The following is a 17,010-nucleotide window of genomic DNA, read 5'->3' as shown; positions in this document are numbered from 1 at the left end:
AACATTTTACACAACTTTTATCGTTGATTTAAAAAAACAACAACATAGCGGCGCCCGGCTAGCTCAGTCGGTAGCGCATGAGACTCTTAAAAAAACAACAACAAAGGAATTGTTTTCCTGTAACAATTCTAAGTTCCTAGGCGCAAGGACTGTATATATTTTATTCACCTCATTATTCTAGTACTAGCAGGGCACCAGCAAATAGTAGGTGCTCAATAAATCTTTGTTGACTCACAAAAATGGAGTCAATCTATCCACTTGGGCCTACTCTATTCCAAAACTGTACCCAGATTTTTAATAGTGTAACACACTTTACATTTTCCTTCTAATCTTATGAATATTCCAAATATGTTATATAAAAACTCCCCTTTTCCTTCCAGCATCCAACTTACCTAAATATATTTTCTCTCCAAATACTCTTTTAGAGACAGAAATAAGAAAGGAAATGTTTGAGGAAAGTGACAAGGTAGACACATAGGGCTATTAGTATCTCTAGTTCTCCGGTTTTTTTCTACTGTCAATGTGTATGTGTTGAGAAGGCATTTCACCTCATTCCTGGTTTGGGACTTTGATAACTCTTAACAGTGGTATGTTCTCAATATTGTGTTATTACATAATCAACTTTAAAGTGTTTTTTTCCTTGAGGGTAATTATGGTAAAAAATTCTTTCTTTGGAAGGAATTTCACATAATAATAATAATAATCCTGTAACAACTTCAGTTCCAGCCTAATACTATTGCACTATAAGTTTTTAACATTTTTCATTAAAGAAATACATAAAGATTCTACCCAGAATCTAGAATTGAAAGTAAAAGTGAAATCTAACAAAGGAAACGTACAGTCTGATTCCAAAGTAAGTAAGAGAGTCATTGTAAATGCTGGAAATTTCCTAGTCTCTTGACAACTTTATATCTTGCAAATAAAATAGTTAGATCATCCTGAACAAGTGCTAATGAAATAATTTACAAATAAATATCTTTTAATATAGACAGACTGTTCTCAATGGAATGAAGTTTGCCCTTATAAATGATGGCTTACTTTTAATTTCTTTGTCCTGACAATACTTTAATGACACATAATTTACATAGTTAAAGTGCACACATCTTAAGTGTACAGCTCATGAATTTTGAAAAATCCATATACTTGGGTGACCATCAACCAGATCAAGATGAAGAACATTCTCCATTACCCCAGAAAATTCCTTCATGCCTTTTTCCAGTCAATACCTATCAACTCCTCCATCCCCGTCTCAACCACTGTTCTGATTTTTATCACCATAGATTTTATTTGTCTGTTCTTGAACTTAGTGTAAATGGCAGCATACGGTGTGTACTCATAAAGGTTTATTTCACTCATGTTTTTAGTTTCACCCATATTGTAGTGTGTAGCAATAGTTTGTTCTTTGTGTTGCCAAGTAGTATTTCACTGGGTGAATATACATAGTTTGTTATCCATTCTCCTCCTGATGGACGTTTGGGTTACCTGGTTTGATTCCTTATGAAGTGTGAAGATATGAACATTTCAGTTCAAGTCTTTTTGTGGATCTATTTCTGTTGCATATTATTGCCATTGGACAGGTGTATGTTTATTATTATTAGAAACTGCCAAAAACTTTTACAAAATGTCTGCACCATTTTACACTCCCACCAGCAATATATAAGAATTCTAGTTTCTGAATATTCTTCCTAAGATTTGATATTGTCAACTTTTTAAATTTCAACTCTTATTTTGAGCATGTAGTATTATTTCATTATGCTTTCAATTTTTATTTCCCTAGTGATTAATGATGTTTAATACATTTTCATATGCTTTTTGATGATTTATATATCATCTTTTGTGAAGTGCCTGTTCAAATCTTCTGTCCATTTTTAAACTGAATTGACCTTTTATTATTGATTTACGGAAGTTCTTTATATATTCTGGATATGAGTCCTTTGATATGTACATTGTGACTATTTCCTCCAAGTTGATGGCTTGCCTTTATTAATGGTTTCTTTTAATGGTTAGAATATTTTAATTCTCAATAAGTCTAATTTAACAATTTTTTGCTTTTATGTATAGTGCATTTCATATCCTGTTTAAAAAACCTGTATCTACCCCAAGATCAGAAGATTATCTTCTATATTTTCTTTTAGAACTTTGTAATATTAGCTTTAACACTTAAAACTGTGGTTTATGTCAAATTAATTTTTGCATATGATGTGAGATGAGGGCCACGGTTCATTTTTTTCCTCCATTGTTCCAACACAGTTTATTGAAAAGAACCCATTCCCCATTGAATTGCTTTAGTGTCTTTGTCAAAAATCAATTGAATTTACATGTGAAAGTTTCTTTCTGGACTCTATTCTGTTTTATGAATCTATTTGTCTATCATTATGCCAATATTATACTATATTGATCACTGTATCTTTATAGTAAGCATTGATATCAGCACAAGTCTTCTAACTTTGTTTTTCTTCAAAATTCTCTTGGCTGTTCTAAGAACTTTAAATTTTCATACGGCTTTTAGAATTGTCTCGTGAATATCTTTTATAAGTTTCCTGGGAATTTGATTAGCATTATGTTCAATCTACAGGTCAATTTGAGAAGTATTGACATTTTAATGTTATTGAGTCTTCTAAGTCATAATGGTATATCCCTCTATTTATTTTCCTTAATTTCATTGTTTTTAGTGCAAAGATCTTATCTTTTGTTAAACTATTTCTGAGTAGTTGTGATCTATTATAAATACTATGTTTAATTTAGATTTTCAATGGTTAATAATATTTTTTAATTGTATGTTCAGTTATTTGCTGTTGATATTTGTAAATAAAATTGATTTTAGTATAATGATCTTTTATCCTGCTACTTTGCTAAATTCAGTTATTGTCATTTCTTAGGTTCTTCTGGATTTCATTTTGCAAACTATCATGTCATGTACAGATAAAAAAATTACATTTCTTCCTTTCTGATTTTTATTTCTTTTATTTCTTTTTCTTGCTTTGTTGTACAAGTTGGGACCTCAAGTTCAGTAGTGAATAGACTTGATTAGAATCAACGTCTTGCCTTATTCTTGACCTTAGGGAAAAAGTAATGTTGACTATAGATTTCTCCTAGATACTCTTCATCAGATTGAGGAAGTCTCTTTCTGTTTCTACTTTACTAAGAGTTTTGTTTTTCTTTTAGTATAAATAGGAGCTGTATCTATACAGATGATCATGTAATTTTTCCCCTTTATTCTGTTAATATGGAGAATTACATTAACTTATGAGTATTGAACCAGCTTAGCATTTCTAAGATAAACTTCACTTGGTCATGATGTAATATCCTTATTATGTATTACTGGATTTAACTTGCTAGTATTTTGTTTAGGAGTTTTGAGTTGAGGGTGGAAAAGGAGGAAAATGGGGGGAGGAATAGAAATAGGGTAACTGAGATACCAAGAGAACACAGAAGATCACTAGAACAAAATATTTAAATGTGGCAGAGAAGAACTAATTACAAGTCAATAGTTTATATTAATCACTGTTACTATGTAGTTGAATGAAGAGAAATACATGATAACATATACTTACTATGTTTGATCCCATGTGGTAAGTATTACTAATGGAATTTTAGAGCCATGGCAGATGAGACAGTGGCCCCAGACTCACGTTAGCCAAGGATAATTCTCTAGACTAGGTCACAGTTGTAAGCAGTTGGCAACTCTCACAGCATTTGGGGTTGGGTTCATGGGGAAATAAAGCAGGCAAATCATGATTGAAGGCTGAAAAAAAAAAAAAAAACAAAACACTAGGTATCTGCTCAAGGACCTGGCCGATTCTCACAGGAGCCAAACCGGCTGAACACATGACACCTTTGTGAGTGAAAATGTTTGAAATGACAGTTCTCTATGCTGGCTAGGAAAAAACACTCTCAGACTTGGAGAAGTTTGTTTATAACAAAAGAACTGGGCTAAGAAGACTGGAAGAGGTTCCAGAAGAGAGAAAATATCCAAAGAGCTGTTTGTATATAGGAGAACTCTAGTGATGACTTGTTTTCCCATTCCCAAAGCTTCCCAGCCTTCCATTGCTAACTCCATGCCTGTGTAGGTTTGAGTACATTCCAAAGACCAGAAGCTTTAAAAGCTGGAGTGATTAATCCCAGATGCTGAATTCCCTCATTTCCCCCCACTGATAAGATATAGGAGGAGAAACAGAGAGAAATACCAGGATACTTAGGGCCAAGCAGACTCTGTTGTCTAAACAGAGGGTGTAGGATCATAGCCCCTTTCTCAGTGCACTGGGGCAAGGCAAGAAAGGCATGTAGTGCACAAAATTTAAGGAGGCACTCACTTTCAGGGTTGTATACCCTAGTTCTGGGCCTGGGCAAATGCAAAACGTGCATTGAATAGGTCTTTCTGAACGGAGAGCAATGGAAACAAGAGAGTTCTTGATAAATTGATCTGGCAATCTCTGGATTAAATAGGCATACAATTTTCTCCAGACAAAGAGTTATCATCTCTCTATAAAATTGGAGGCAGTACTTGGTTTGGTAAATCAGGGGCTTCCTGGTGGACAGTGCTTGAGGTGTTTGAAGGCAGCAGTAGCAGAGTTCACAGCAATCCTGCAATGGCAGCAGGGCAATTCTGGAACCAGATGATTGGGCTTTGAATCCCACTTTCCCCTTGCTAGCTATGTGAGTGCAGCAGACACTGCTGGTGCTCAGCCCAGATCCCCTTTACCTCCCTGTACACTCAAGCCCAAGATGGTTCCGAGCTGCTAGCAGCTTACAACTGTGACCTACTCTAGAGCATTACCCTTGGTGGATGTGAGTCTGAGCCTACTCCCACAGGTTACCATTGCAATCCCCTGCCCTTCCCACTGTGGATCAGGCTAAGGCTAGACTCCTTCCTTGCTCAGGTCATCACCCCTGCTGTGCCCTACTGGCCTCACTTGCTAGAGGCCTTCCTGAAGAGTAGTACATTCTCAATAGATCGTGTGTTCCTGAATCTCTGGTGCTAGCCTGCTTCTGGAGAGCCTAACAATGTAGTGCCTGGAGCAAGTTACCCATTATCCATCAATCTGTACCTCAGCTGTAAAATGGGGATAATAGTGAAATAACCACTAAGAGTGCTGAGAGGATTAAATAAGTTGATACTTGTGAAGTATTTCAAAAAGTGACACACACAGTCAGTTCTTTTTTTTTTTTTTTAATTAAAGTTGATTGGGGTGACAATTGTCAGTAAAGTTACATTGATTCCAGGTGAGTTTAGTTCTTATTAGGAGAGATTGGTGCTGTCTTATATAAAGCTATGGCAGTTCTTTATAATAATTTTTAGAATGGCTAATTAATGTAATTGTTTTGGGAATGATGCATCTCAGGCCAAGTTAGCTCTTGCTTATACCATTAGTAACAAGGAACACATTAAGACCTCTTCCAGTCTTCTTAGCCTAGCAACCCGTCACGACAAACTCAATGTGTAATTCATACTAATAAGAGGAAATACACAATACTTTTCTGCCCTCCCTCCCCAGTATCTCTGTCAGTAGAGAAGTAATTGACTAAATTATATGTTTAGACCATGGAATATCATACAGCTATAAAAAATAATGTTACGTTGCCTGACAGAAGCAAATCCAAATTCTCTGTGGAAGAATGCATCCTCATACTGAGTCTCCAAAACCTACTGATAGAGCCCCAATGAATGGGACCTTCCACATAAAACGCACGACACATATTAGAATCATCATAGAAGTACATCTCCTATGTTTATAGAAATAAAAGAGGTAATTGAAAATATAGGTGAAGAGCGAGAGATTATTTAAAATACCAGATAGATTTGTAAAAACACAAAATAGATCTTTCAGAAACTGAAAAATAATCATTGAAATGAAAACATTAATAAAATAATGAAACTGCTAATGAAGAAACAATGAGTGAACTTGATAAGCAACCTGTAGAAACTACTAGATTGCAGCATAGAGAGATGAAGAAATTAAAAAGTGAAAATGTTGTTAGACATGGAGGATGGGTCTTATTTTTGCCTAATTCAAGAACCAGAAGAGATAATAGAGAGATGGGAAAATCCAATATAAAGAAGCTGAGACTTCCCAGAAATGTCAAAACACACCTAGCCTCAGATTTAGTAATTTAATAAAACAGTCATTTACAACTACCAATAAAAACTTTGATTTCTTTAGAAGCATATTATGAAAATATAAGTAATTGTCAAATTCAGAGCTGATTAAAATGAGTTTGCAGAGAACATTTTGACATATTTTATTCAATTGTATTCTCATATCAGGGACTATGAAAAAACCTTGTAATAAATAAGAGACTATTCCTCTGGATGTCTGGTGCATATATTGAAAAAAATGATTTTTAAGTGTTTAGAAGGTAATATTAATTTACCTTCTAAATTAATAAAGATCAGAAAATAGAAAATAAAACAAATTTTTATTTCATTTCATATAATTTCCTTTTATTTTAGCCTGTATATCAAATTAGGAAAATACAATTTAATCTAATCTGTGAACAAAGGCATTGTTAAAAAGTAATAATTCTGACTCATGCACTGGACTTCAACACAGTCTATATAATTTTATGCAGTAATTGAATACAACTACCTGACTTTATGTTATCCTATTTTTATACTTGAAAATTCAAGTGTAAAACAACAGGAATTTGGAAAGGGAAAAGTAAATAAATTTGTTTTTTGGAGAGATTGAGAAATATTTCCTCTTAAATGTAAAGCATTAGTTTCTACATATTAATAATATAGGATGTTGACTCAGAAATTGAGACTACTTGAGGTGTCAGGTTTTGTCAGGAAGGGAGTTTTGAAAATAGCCCTCATCTGATATGGTTAGGAGTGCTTCAACTTTGGGCAATTATTTCTGTTTTTTCTGAAGTGTGAAAAAATTTTGTACGTGACTGAGTAGACATTTACTACAATGATATAGTAAAAATCACATTTCAAGTGGTAAACAGAAAAAGTGGTGAGATGTATTAGTTATGAGAGTTTCAACTACTCAGATCGCAATCTCATGCTATTAAATGCACCCATAATGAAAATTCATAGGAATATTCTCAAAGATAATTTCTTGACTTGCCTTGCTGAAAAACTTTATCTCTTATAAGACATAGGAGGTAAGATTTGACCTTCATTGTAACCAATACGGAAGAACTTGATGAAGTAAACAATAACAAGGACCTTGAGAGAAAGGAACACTGTGACCTAAGATTTCATTCTTTGGCAAAGAGATCCTGGAATGGAGATTGTGTGCAGGTGGGTCACGGGGCACTGCTTTCAGAGACAATGCTCATGACGGAATGAAAGAAGCAAGATTGAGCAGAGGTGTAAACTGAATCATGATGCAGTTGCAACAGAGGTCTAGGCAGGTCTCACATAAAACTGTAAAACTAGGATAGGATGGCACTTCAAAAATGTCTGTCATTGAACGTCTAAGTATTACTTTGTCTTGTGCACCTGAAACTAATAAAAAAAAAATGTGAGTCATTGATGTTGAGCATCTTTGCATATATGGCCATCTGACTATAATCTTTGGAGAAATGTCTAGTCAAGTCCTCTGCCCATTTTTTAATTCGATTGTTTGTTTTTCTGGTGTTGAGTTATGTGAGTTCTTTATGAATTTTGGATATTTATCAGATGTATCATTGAAGAATATTTTCTCTCATTCTGTAGGTTGTCTTTTTGTTTTGATGGTTTCCTTTGCTGTGCAAAAAATTTTTAATTTGATGTAGTCCCATTTGTTTATTTTTCCTCTTGTTTCCTTTGCCCGAGGAAATATATCAGAAAAAAAATATTACTAAGAGCAATGTCAGAGAATTTACTGTCTCTGTTTTCTTCTAGGAGTTTTATGGTTTTGGGTCTTACATTTAAGTCTTTAATCCATTTTGAGGTTGCTCAATGTTACTAATCATCAGAGAAATGCAAATTAAAACCACAATGAGATATTACCTCACACCTGTCAGAATGGCTGTTATCAATAAATCAGCAAACAAGAAGTGTTGACCAGGATATGGAGAAAAGGAAACACTCATGCATTGTAGGCAGGACTAAAAACTGGTGCAGCTACTATGGAAAACAATACGGACGTTCCTCAAAAGCTTAAAAATAAAACTACATTATGAGCCAGCAATTCCACTTCTGGGTATTGATCCAAAGAAATCCAAAACACTAATTAGAAAAGATATATGAAGCCCTATGTTCACTGCAGCACTATTTACAATAGTCAAGATATGGAAGCAATCTAAGTGCCCATCAATAGATGATTAGGTAAAGAAGTGATGGTACATATATACAGTGAGATATTACTCAGCCATAAAGAAGAATGAAACCTTACCATTTGCAACAACATGGATGGACCTACAGTGTATTATGCTGAGTGAAATAAGTCAGACAGAGAAAGACAAATTCCATATGATCTCACATGTGGAATCGAAAGAACAAAATAAATGAACAAACAAAAAAAAAAGACTCATAGATACAAAGAACAAACTGACAGTTGCTAGGTAGGAGCTGGTTGAGGGGCTGGGTGAAAATGAAGAAGGGATTAAGAAGTACAAATACAAATTGGTAGTTACAAATAGTCACAAGAATGTAAAGTACAGCATGGAGAATATAGTCAATAATATTGTAATAAGTATGCATAGTGCCAGGAGGGTACTAGACTAATTGACGGCATCACTTCATAAGTTATATACATGTCTAACCACTATGCTTTAAACCTGAAACTAATATAAAATAATACTGAATGTCAACTATAATTGAAAAAAAAAGGAAAAAGAAATGTCTGTAATTGAAGGGGCAAGCCCTTGTACTCCCGCATTAACCTGGGAAACTATGGGGGAGGCAGCTCCTTTCAGCACATTTCTTTGAGAAAATCTCAGCTCTCAGCTAAGCCCCATCACCAGACAATGCTCCCAACAGCTAGGTTAGCGAGTGATTCAAAGCTAAAGGGGAAGCTGGGCAGCACAACACACTCATTGCAATGCCAAGGCTTCTTGTAGTCACACATCTACCTTCAACTTTAGGAATGAACATTTCCGAAAGGTTAAAGCATCAGGAAAAAAACTAAAACTGCACGATATTTGTAGCTAGCAGAACCATTCATTCATTCATTCATTCATTCATTCATTTAACAAATACTTAAAATGGACTTGCTCTTTGTTGATCTTTGTGTAAGATCCTGCAGGAACAATGAAAAATAATAGGTGCAACTAGTGGTGTATTGAAGCCAGCAGTTACCTGCTTGTGAGAGCCAATTATCAGTATTTTTTCCCAACTCCCAATGACGTCCAATTGGCAACTTGAAAGGGTCCATGGTGAGAGTATTTACACCATGGAAATTGGATAATACTACAAAAAGAAGAGCTTTTTACCCTAGAGAGCCAATTAATAAACATGTATGATCACTATACTGCACCTCACTTTTAACCTGAAATGACAATCCAGTAGAACTGGGAAGGTTTAAAATTGGCTACCCTGCCTCTGGTCCTTTGAAGTAGCTGCACATAGCCATGTATGTGTGAAAAGGAGAATTCTAGACTCCTAAGACTGTTTATGATACGACCTTTAGATTCCTACTGTACAACGAAAATATAAAGTGAGCCATATATGTAATTTGAAATCTTCTAGTAACCATATTTTTAAAAATAAAATGCAGTGAAATTGTCATATTATTTTATTTAACTCAATATGTCCAGAATACTAACATTTCAAAATATGATTAATATAAGGCGGCCGGATGGCTCAGTTGGTTAGAGCATGAGCTCTCAACAACAAGGTTGCTGGTTCAATTCCCACATGGGCCAGTGAGCTGCGCCCCCTGCAACGAAAGATTGAAAACAGTGACTGGACTTGGAGCTGAGCTGCGCCATCCACAACTAGACTGATGGAGAACAACTTGGAACTGATGGGCCCTGGAGAAACACTGTTCCCCAATATTCCCCAATAAAATTAAAAAAAAAAAAAATATATATATATATATATATATATATATATATATATAAAATCAATATAAAAATATTTTACTGTTTTTGTACATTTTCAATATCCATGTGTATTTTACACTTATAGCACATCTCAGTTCAGATGCTAATTTACATAAAAATACTTGAACGATATTAGATTTTTAAAAAGTTGAAATTGAAAAAGTAGATTGATGTACCCAAATTGTTCCAAACATATTTAAAATTTTTTAAATAACTAAACTAAATACGAAAATTTACTTTCTTTTAATATCTGCATCCACATTGACAAAACTTGTTCATCTTTTCTGAGGAGAATTGATTTGACACTGAAGCAAAAACGTATCAAGCAGCCACTATACTTTGCAGTTCACTGTCAGGGTGTAGGACTGACACCACGCAAGAAATCACATTCTGTCCAGTCACAGACCCTATAAGATTTGGATATGTCCTTCATATTTGACTGGAATTACAGTGGTCTCAGCAGTGTGCTACAGTTTTTAGGATTACAGTAGTCCCCTTTACCTGCAATTTTGCTTTTCACGGTTTCAGTTACCCGAGGTCAATTGTGGTCCAAAAATATTAAATGGAAAATTCCAGAAATAAATAACTCATAAGTTTTAAATTGCACATCATTTTAAGTAGCATGATGAAATTTTGCGCCCTCCGGCTCCATCTTGCCCATGACATGAATCATCCCTTTGTCCAGCGTATCCACACTATATATTCTGCCTTTCAGTCAAAAAAACCTTAACTATCAAGGATCCCCAACCATCAACACTGTTCCTGACATCCAACATTGTTCCTGACGTCTAACCATCAACCTCATCATGGCTCAGTGATCAAGGATCACCCAAAGCAGCTGATGCTCCTTCTGACACATTTCAATAGCTCAATAGTAGCCAAATGTTATTTCACAATGTCTACGTCATTCACTTCACTTCATGTCATCATGCAGGCATTACATCATTCTCACATCATCACTAGAAGAAGGATGAGTACAGTATAATCAGATATTTTGAGAAAAAGAGACATACTACGTTCACATAACTTTTATTACAGTATATAATTTTTTATTAGTTATTATTATCTATTTTGTTATTAGTTATTTTTTAACATTTTTATTAGTTGCAGGTGTACAAAACAATGTAATAGTTAGATATTAATCATTTATATCCCTCTCACAGTGATAACCTCCCACCTCCCATCTACTACCCCTCTGACATTGATTGCATACAGCCATTACAGTTCCACTGTCTCTGTTCCTAATGCTGTATTCCACTTCTTGTAGCTATATGTGTGTGTATATATATATATATATATATATATGCATATATATACATAGATGCATATATATACATATATATACATCTATGTGTGTATATATATATATATATATATATATAAAATTCTAGTTGACATTCATTATTGTTCAGCTTCAGCTTCAGGTGTACAGTGCAGTAATCAGGCATCTACATCATCCCTGAAGTGGTCTCCCTAATGGGACAAGTGTCCATTGGATACCCTACAAAATCTTTACAACATTATTGATTACATTCCCTAAATTGACTTTCGTATCCCCGGGCAATCTTGTGGTTACCAACTGTGCTTTCTAATCCCCTCACCTTCCTCCTTATCCCCAAACCCCTCCCATCTAGCAACCCTCAGTTTTTCCTCTATGTCTCTGAGACTGTTTCTGATTAGTTCATTCATTTATTCTATTCTTTAGATTCCACACGTAAGTGAGATCATATGGTATTTGTCTTTCTCCGTCTGGCTTATTTCACTAAACATAATGTTCTCTAGGTCCATCCATATTGTTGCAAATGGTAAGATTTCATTCTTCTTTATGGCTGCATAACTCCATTGTATAAATGTACCACAGTTTCTTAATCCAGTCATCTACCGATGGGCATTTCGGTTGTTTCCATGTCTTGGCTATTGTGTATAGTACTGCAATAAACATGGGGGTGCATAAATTTTTTCAAATTAGAGTTTTGGATTTCTCCAGATAGATACCTAGGAGTGGAATTGCTGAGTTATAAGGTAGTTCCATTTTCAGATTTTTGAGATACCTCCATACTGTTTTCCATAGTGGCTGCACCAATCTGCAATCCCACCAACAGTGCACAAGGGTTCCCTTTTCTCCACATCCTCACCAGCACTTGTTATTTGTTGATTTATTGATGATAACAATTTTGACTGGGGTGAGGTGCTATCTCACTGTGGTTTTATTGTTATTAGTTATTATTGTTAATTTTCTACTGTGCCTAATTTCTAAATTAATCTTTATCCTAGATATGTATGAGAAAAACATAGTGTATACAGGGTTTGGTACTATCGACAGTTTCAGACATCCATTGGGAGTCTTTGAACCTATTCCCTGTGGATAAGGGGGACTACTATAGGAGGTCTGACAATTAAGTTCGCAAACTTGTTGCAACAATGTTGCTAACCTTTTTTGATACCAGAGGGATTATTCATTACGAATTTGTAGTAACTGAACAGTTAACCAAGTTTACTCTTTGGAAGTGCTGAAAAGGCTGCATGAAAAAGTTAGACAAACTGAACTTTTCACCAACAGTTCATGGCTCTTGTATCAAAACAATGCACCAGCTCACATGGCACTGTCTGTGAGGGAGTTTATAGCCGATAAAGAAATCACTGTACGAGAACACCCTCCCTACTCACCTATACTGGCCCCCAATTACTTGTTTCTTTACCCAAAGATAAAGGAAATATTGAAAGGAAGACATTTTGATGACATTCAAGACATGAAGGATAATACCATGACAGCTCTGATGGCCATTCCAGAAAAAGAGTTCCAAAATTGCTTTGAAGGGTGGACTAGGTGCTGGCGTCGGTGCCGAGCTTCCCAAGGGGAGTACTTTGAAGGTGACCGTAATGATATTCATCAATGAGTTATGTAGCACTTTTTCTAAGATGAGTTTGTGAACTTAATTGTCACACCTCATATATAGGAAAACTGGAAAATTGGTATTTCTTGGATTGGATAATGTGGAAAAAACAACATTGCTACACATGCTAAAAGATGACAGACTTGGACAACATATCCCCACATTAAATCCCACTTCAGAAGAACTAACCATTGCTAACGTAACCTTTACAATTATTGATCTGGATGGACATGTTCAAGCTCAAAAAGTGTGGGAAAACTGCATTCCCGCTATCAATGGCATGTATTTTGGTGGACTGTGCAGGTCATGAAAGCCTGTTAGAATCAAAAGAAGAACTTGATTCACTAATGACACATTTCTAATGTGCCTATACTGATTGTTGGGAATAAGATCGACAGACCTGAAGCCATCAGTAAAGAGAGGTTACAAGAGATGTTTGGTTTATGTGGTCAAACAACAGGAAAGGGCAGAGTATCTCTGAAAAAAATGAATGATAGCCCTTAAGTTTTCATGAGCAGTGTGCTCAAAAGACAATGCTACCCAGAAGGCTTCCACTGCATGGCACAGGACATGAATTAACACCAACCCAAATGGGTTCCAGCTCTCACCATGCAGGCCTACTCAGAGATTTGGTTATTCAACATGTATAACTTGAAGTCAATAGACTTTCATTGGTTATAAAACAGATTTTTTAGGTTATAATATTTTATCAACTTAATCTGAGTGAGAATTGAAAACTATTCAAGTAAGTTTGAATATAACAATGTTAGCTTTCTAATTCCCTAAAAAATAATTAGTTTTTACTGTTTATAATTTGGTATTACCCCAGCTCCATTTATAAAGAGCAACTTTCCAGCAGCACACTTGGAACATTTTTTAACAACATGAAACTACAAATGTAAGCCATATTTAAAAGATTAACATGGAGGGACAACCAGGATGGTGCAGTAGGTAAACGTTGTGCTTACCTTCTCTCACAACCACATCAAAATTACAACTCATCTGCAAAACAACCACTATCAACAATCACCTAAAATCAAGCAGAACTGAAGCCTTTCAACGAAGGATGTGCAGAAGAAGCCACATCCAACCTGATAGGAGGGGCAGAGACACTGAACAGACTGGTCCCACACCCATATGTGACCATTAAAGATCAGGAGGGGTATTTCGGCTGTGGGGATCCCTGCTGCCATCTCCCAGCCCCACCCCTGTCCAGGATTCCAGTGCTGGGGAGAGATTTCCCCATAATTTCTGGTTGTGAAAACCAGCAGAGATTGTGACTGAGTGAGTCTGAGTGCGGCTGTACACCCAGGCACTCCTCTTAAAGGGACTGTGTGAACTTATCCACCAACAGAATCACTCACTCTGAGCTCCAGCGCTGGGGCGGCAGCTGGAAAGGTGGCAGGGACAGATGGTGGGGAACTGAGTTGCCTGGCTGCAGACGGGGGCTAGAGAGGTAGATTTCTCCGGGACTAGGGAGCTGGTGGAGGCCATTTTTCCTTTGTTGAGACCTTCCCTTTCCCCACATGCAGATGCAGGAGGCCGCTATATCTGAATCTCCACTGTTTGTTCTCCATGCCCTGGCAATTCCAGACCCCACCCTGCCCAACTTTTGGGCACACCCAGGCCACGTTTAGTGGCTCTTTCATGCAGACCGCCTACCTCAACTCAAGCCACAGGCTTTCCTAGGGTCTCTCAAAAGTTTGCGGAACCCAGACAAGCAGCATCTGGCTTGAGCATGTCCCGTACCTCTGGCTGAGCAGCCCTAAACGTGGCACTAGCAGCGGCTGGCCTTGGTTCGTGGCTTGGTGTCATGCTGGGCACCCTGCTCGCTGGACCAGTTGTCACGTGGGGCGGCCTGCGGGGTCTCTGGTCCCACTCCCCACACAAGAACGCAGGATATGGCTAGGCCAAAAAGGAACACCCACGGAGCCACAGGTAGGGAAGTCATACCACTATGGTCTCACTGGAGGCTGGGTTTACACGACGTGCAACCTGCTGTCCACTTTGCTGCCAACTGACCGGACTCTCCTCCACTCTCCTTCAGTCTCTTCCTCTCTCCTCCTCTCTCCTCGACTTCCCTCCGTAGCCGCGGCAGTTATATTAGTGGCCAATGGCTCAATGGTTACAGCTGACGGCCAACCAGCCACAGCTGATGGCTATCTACTACCTGAGCCAGCACCTTTCCACATGAGGCTGAGAGCCTGGAAACTGCTTTCTGGGGCTCTGTCCCCACACTTGGCCTTTCAAGATGCTTCCAAGCACAGCACAGGTGGCAGCCATCTGCGGATTTCTTTGTGGCTCCTGCTGGGTGGCCCCAGGTGGGGCATGGGCTGTAGCTGAACTTGACCTACAGGGGGTCCCCTCCAAGGTGGTCCTGGGGCTGGCGCCCTGTGTGGCCAGCTTCAAAATGAGCTGGAGCATCACCCAGCCTCCTCCAAGTACAACACACCCAAAGGCTGGATTGGGCAGGCACCAGAATCCTGCTGAGTCAGATCCTTCTCTGTAGAATCAGCCCCTGCACAACAACTCTTCCACTGTAGTCAAGGCCAGTCCTCACAACCAGTGAGCCCAAAGGTCAGTCCCTCCCATTGATGTGCAATTATCAACCCAGGCTCAACTACAAGAGGAGGGTACACACAACCCACACAAGGGACACACTTGGAGTGCGTGGCTCAGATGACCGGAAAGACTGCGCCACTGAACCCTACTACATAAGGCCACTCTACTAGGACTAGAAGACATAGCAGCCCTACCTAACACATAGAAACAAATACAGGGAGTCAGCCAAAATGGGGAGACAAAGAAACATGTCCCAAATAAAAGAACAAAGCTCCAGAAAAAGAACTAAGCAAAATGGAGACAAGCAATCTATCAGATGCAGAGTTCCAAACTCTGGTTATAAGAATGCTCAGTGATCTCAGGGAGAACCTCAACAGAGAGATAGGAAGCATAAAAATGGAGATGGAAACCATGACAAAGGACCAGACAGAAATAAAGGATACATTAACAGAGATGAAGAATATATTACAAGGAATCAACAGTAGAATTAGATGAAGCAGAGTATCCAAACAGCAATGTAGAAGATAAAGTAGCAGAAAACACCCAACCAGAAGAGCAAAAAGAAAAAAGAATCCAAAAAATTGAGGCGAGCTTAATGGGCCTCCAGGACAATATCAAGAGTACCAACATTTGCTTTATAGGGGTACCAGAATAAGAGAGACAGCAAGGAATTGAAAACGTATTTGAAGAAATAATGACAGAAGAGGGTGAGGGGGATCAAATGTATGGTGATGGAAGGGGAGCTGACTCTGGGTGGTGAACACACAGTGTGATTTATGGAATGATGTGATACAGAATTGCACACCTGAAATCTATGTAATTTTACTAACAATTGTCACCCCAATAAATTAAAAAAATAAAATTAAAGTATAAAAAAAAAAAAGAAATAATGACAGAAAACTTCCCTAACTTGGTGAAGGAAATATACATACAAGCCCAGAAAGCACAGAGAGTCCCAAACAAGATAAACCCAAAGAGGCCAACACCAAGACACCCCATAATTAAAATGCCAAAGGTGAAAGACAAAGAGAGAATCTTAAAAGCAACAAGAGAAAAGCAGTTCGTTACCTACAAGGGAGCCCCCATAAGACTGGACGCTGATTTTTCAACAGAAACTTTGCAGGCAAGAAGGGAGGGGCAGGAAATATTCAAAGTGATGAAAAGTAAGGACCTACCACCAAGATTTCTCTATCCAGCTAAGCTATTATTTAGAATTGAAGGACAGATAAGGAGCTTCCCAGACAAGAAAAAACTGGAGGAGTTCATCACCACCAAACCAGTATTACAAGGAATCTTAGAGGGACTTCTTGAAGAAGGGAGGGAGGTTAAGGATGGGTGAAAGGGGAAGGGATTAAGAAGTACAAATTGGTTGTTACACAGTAGTCATGGGGATGTAGGGTATAGCATAAGGAATGTAGTCAATAATATTGTAATAACTAGGTGCCAGATAGGTACTAGTTCTATCAGGGTGATAGATGGGAAAGGGGTTGGGGGCAGGATGAAAAAAGTGAAGGTATTAAGAAATACAAATTGGGTGCTCGCTTCAGCAGCACGTATACTAAGAAATACAAATTGG

At 37.5% G+C, this 17,010-nt stretch overlaps 1 pseudogene; it reads left to right on the top strand.

Annotated features, from left to right (window-relative positions):
- The first annotated feature begins 10,399 nt into the window (after positions 1-10,399).
- On the top strand, positions 10,400-13,451 carry LOC117031050 (GTP-binding protein SAR1b-like; annotated as a pseudogene).
- Positions 13,452-17,010: the final 3,559 nt, after the last annotated feature.

Source organism: Rhinolophus ferrumequinum, chromosome 11, assembly GCF_004115265.2.
Source record: "Rhinolophus ferrumequinum isolate MPI-CBG mRhiFer1 chromosome 11, mRhiFer1_v1.p, whole genome shotgun sequence".
Classification (NCBI taxonomy): domain Eukaryota; kingdom Metazoa; phylum Chordata; class Mammalia; order Chiroptera; family Rhinolophidae; genus Rhinolophus; species Rhinolophus ferrumequinum.
Note: the sequence above shows the minus strand (reverse complement) of the source record. Positions and strands in the feature narration are given on the sequence as shown.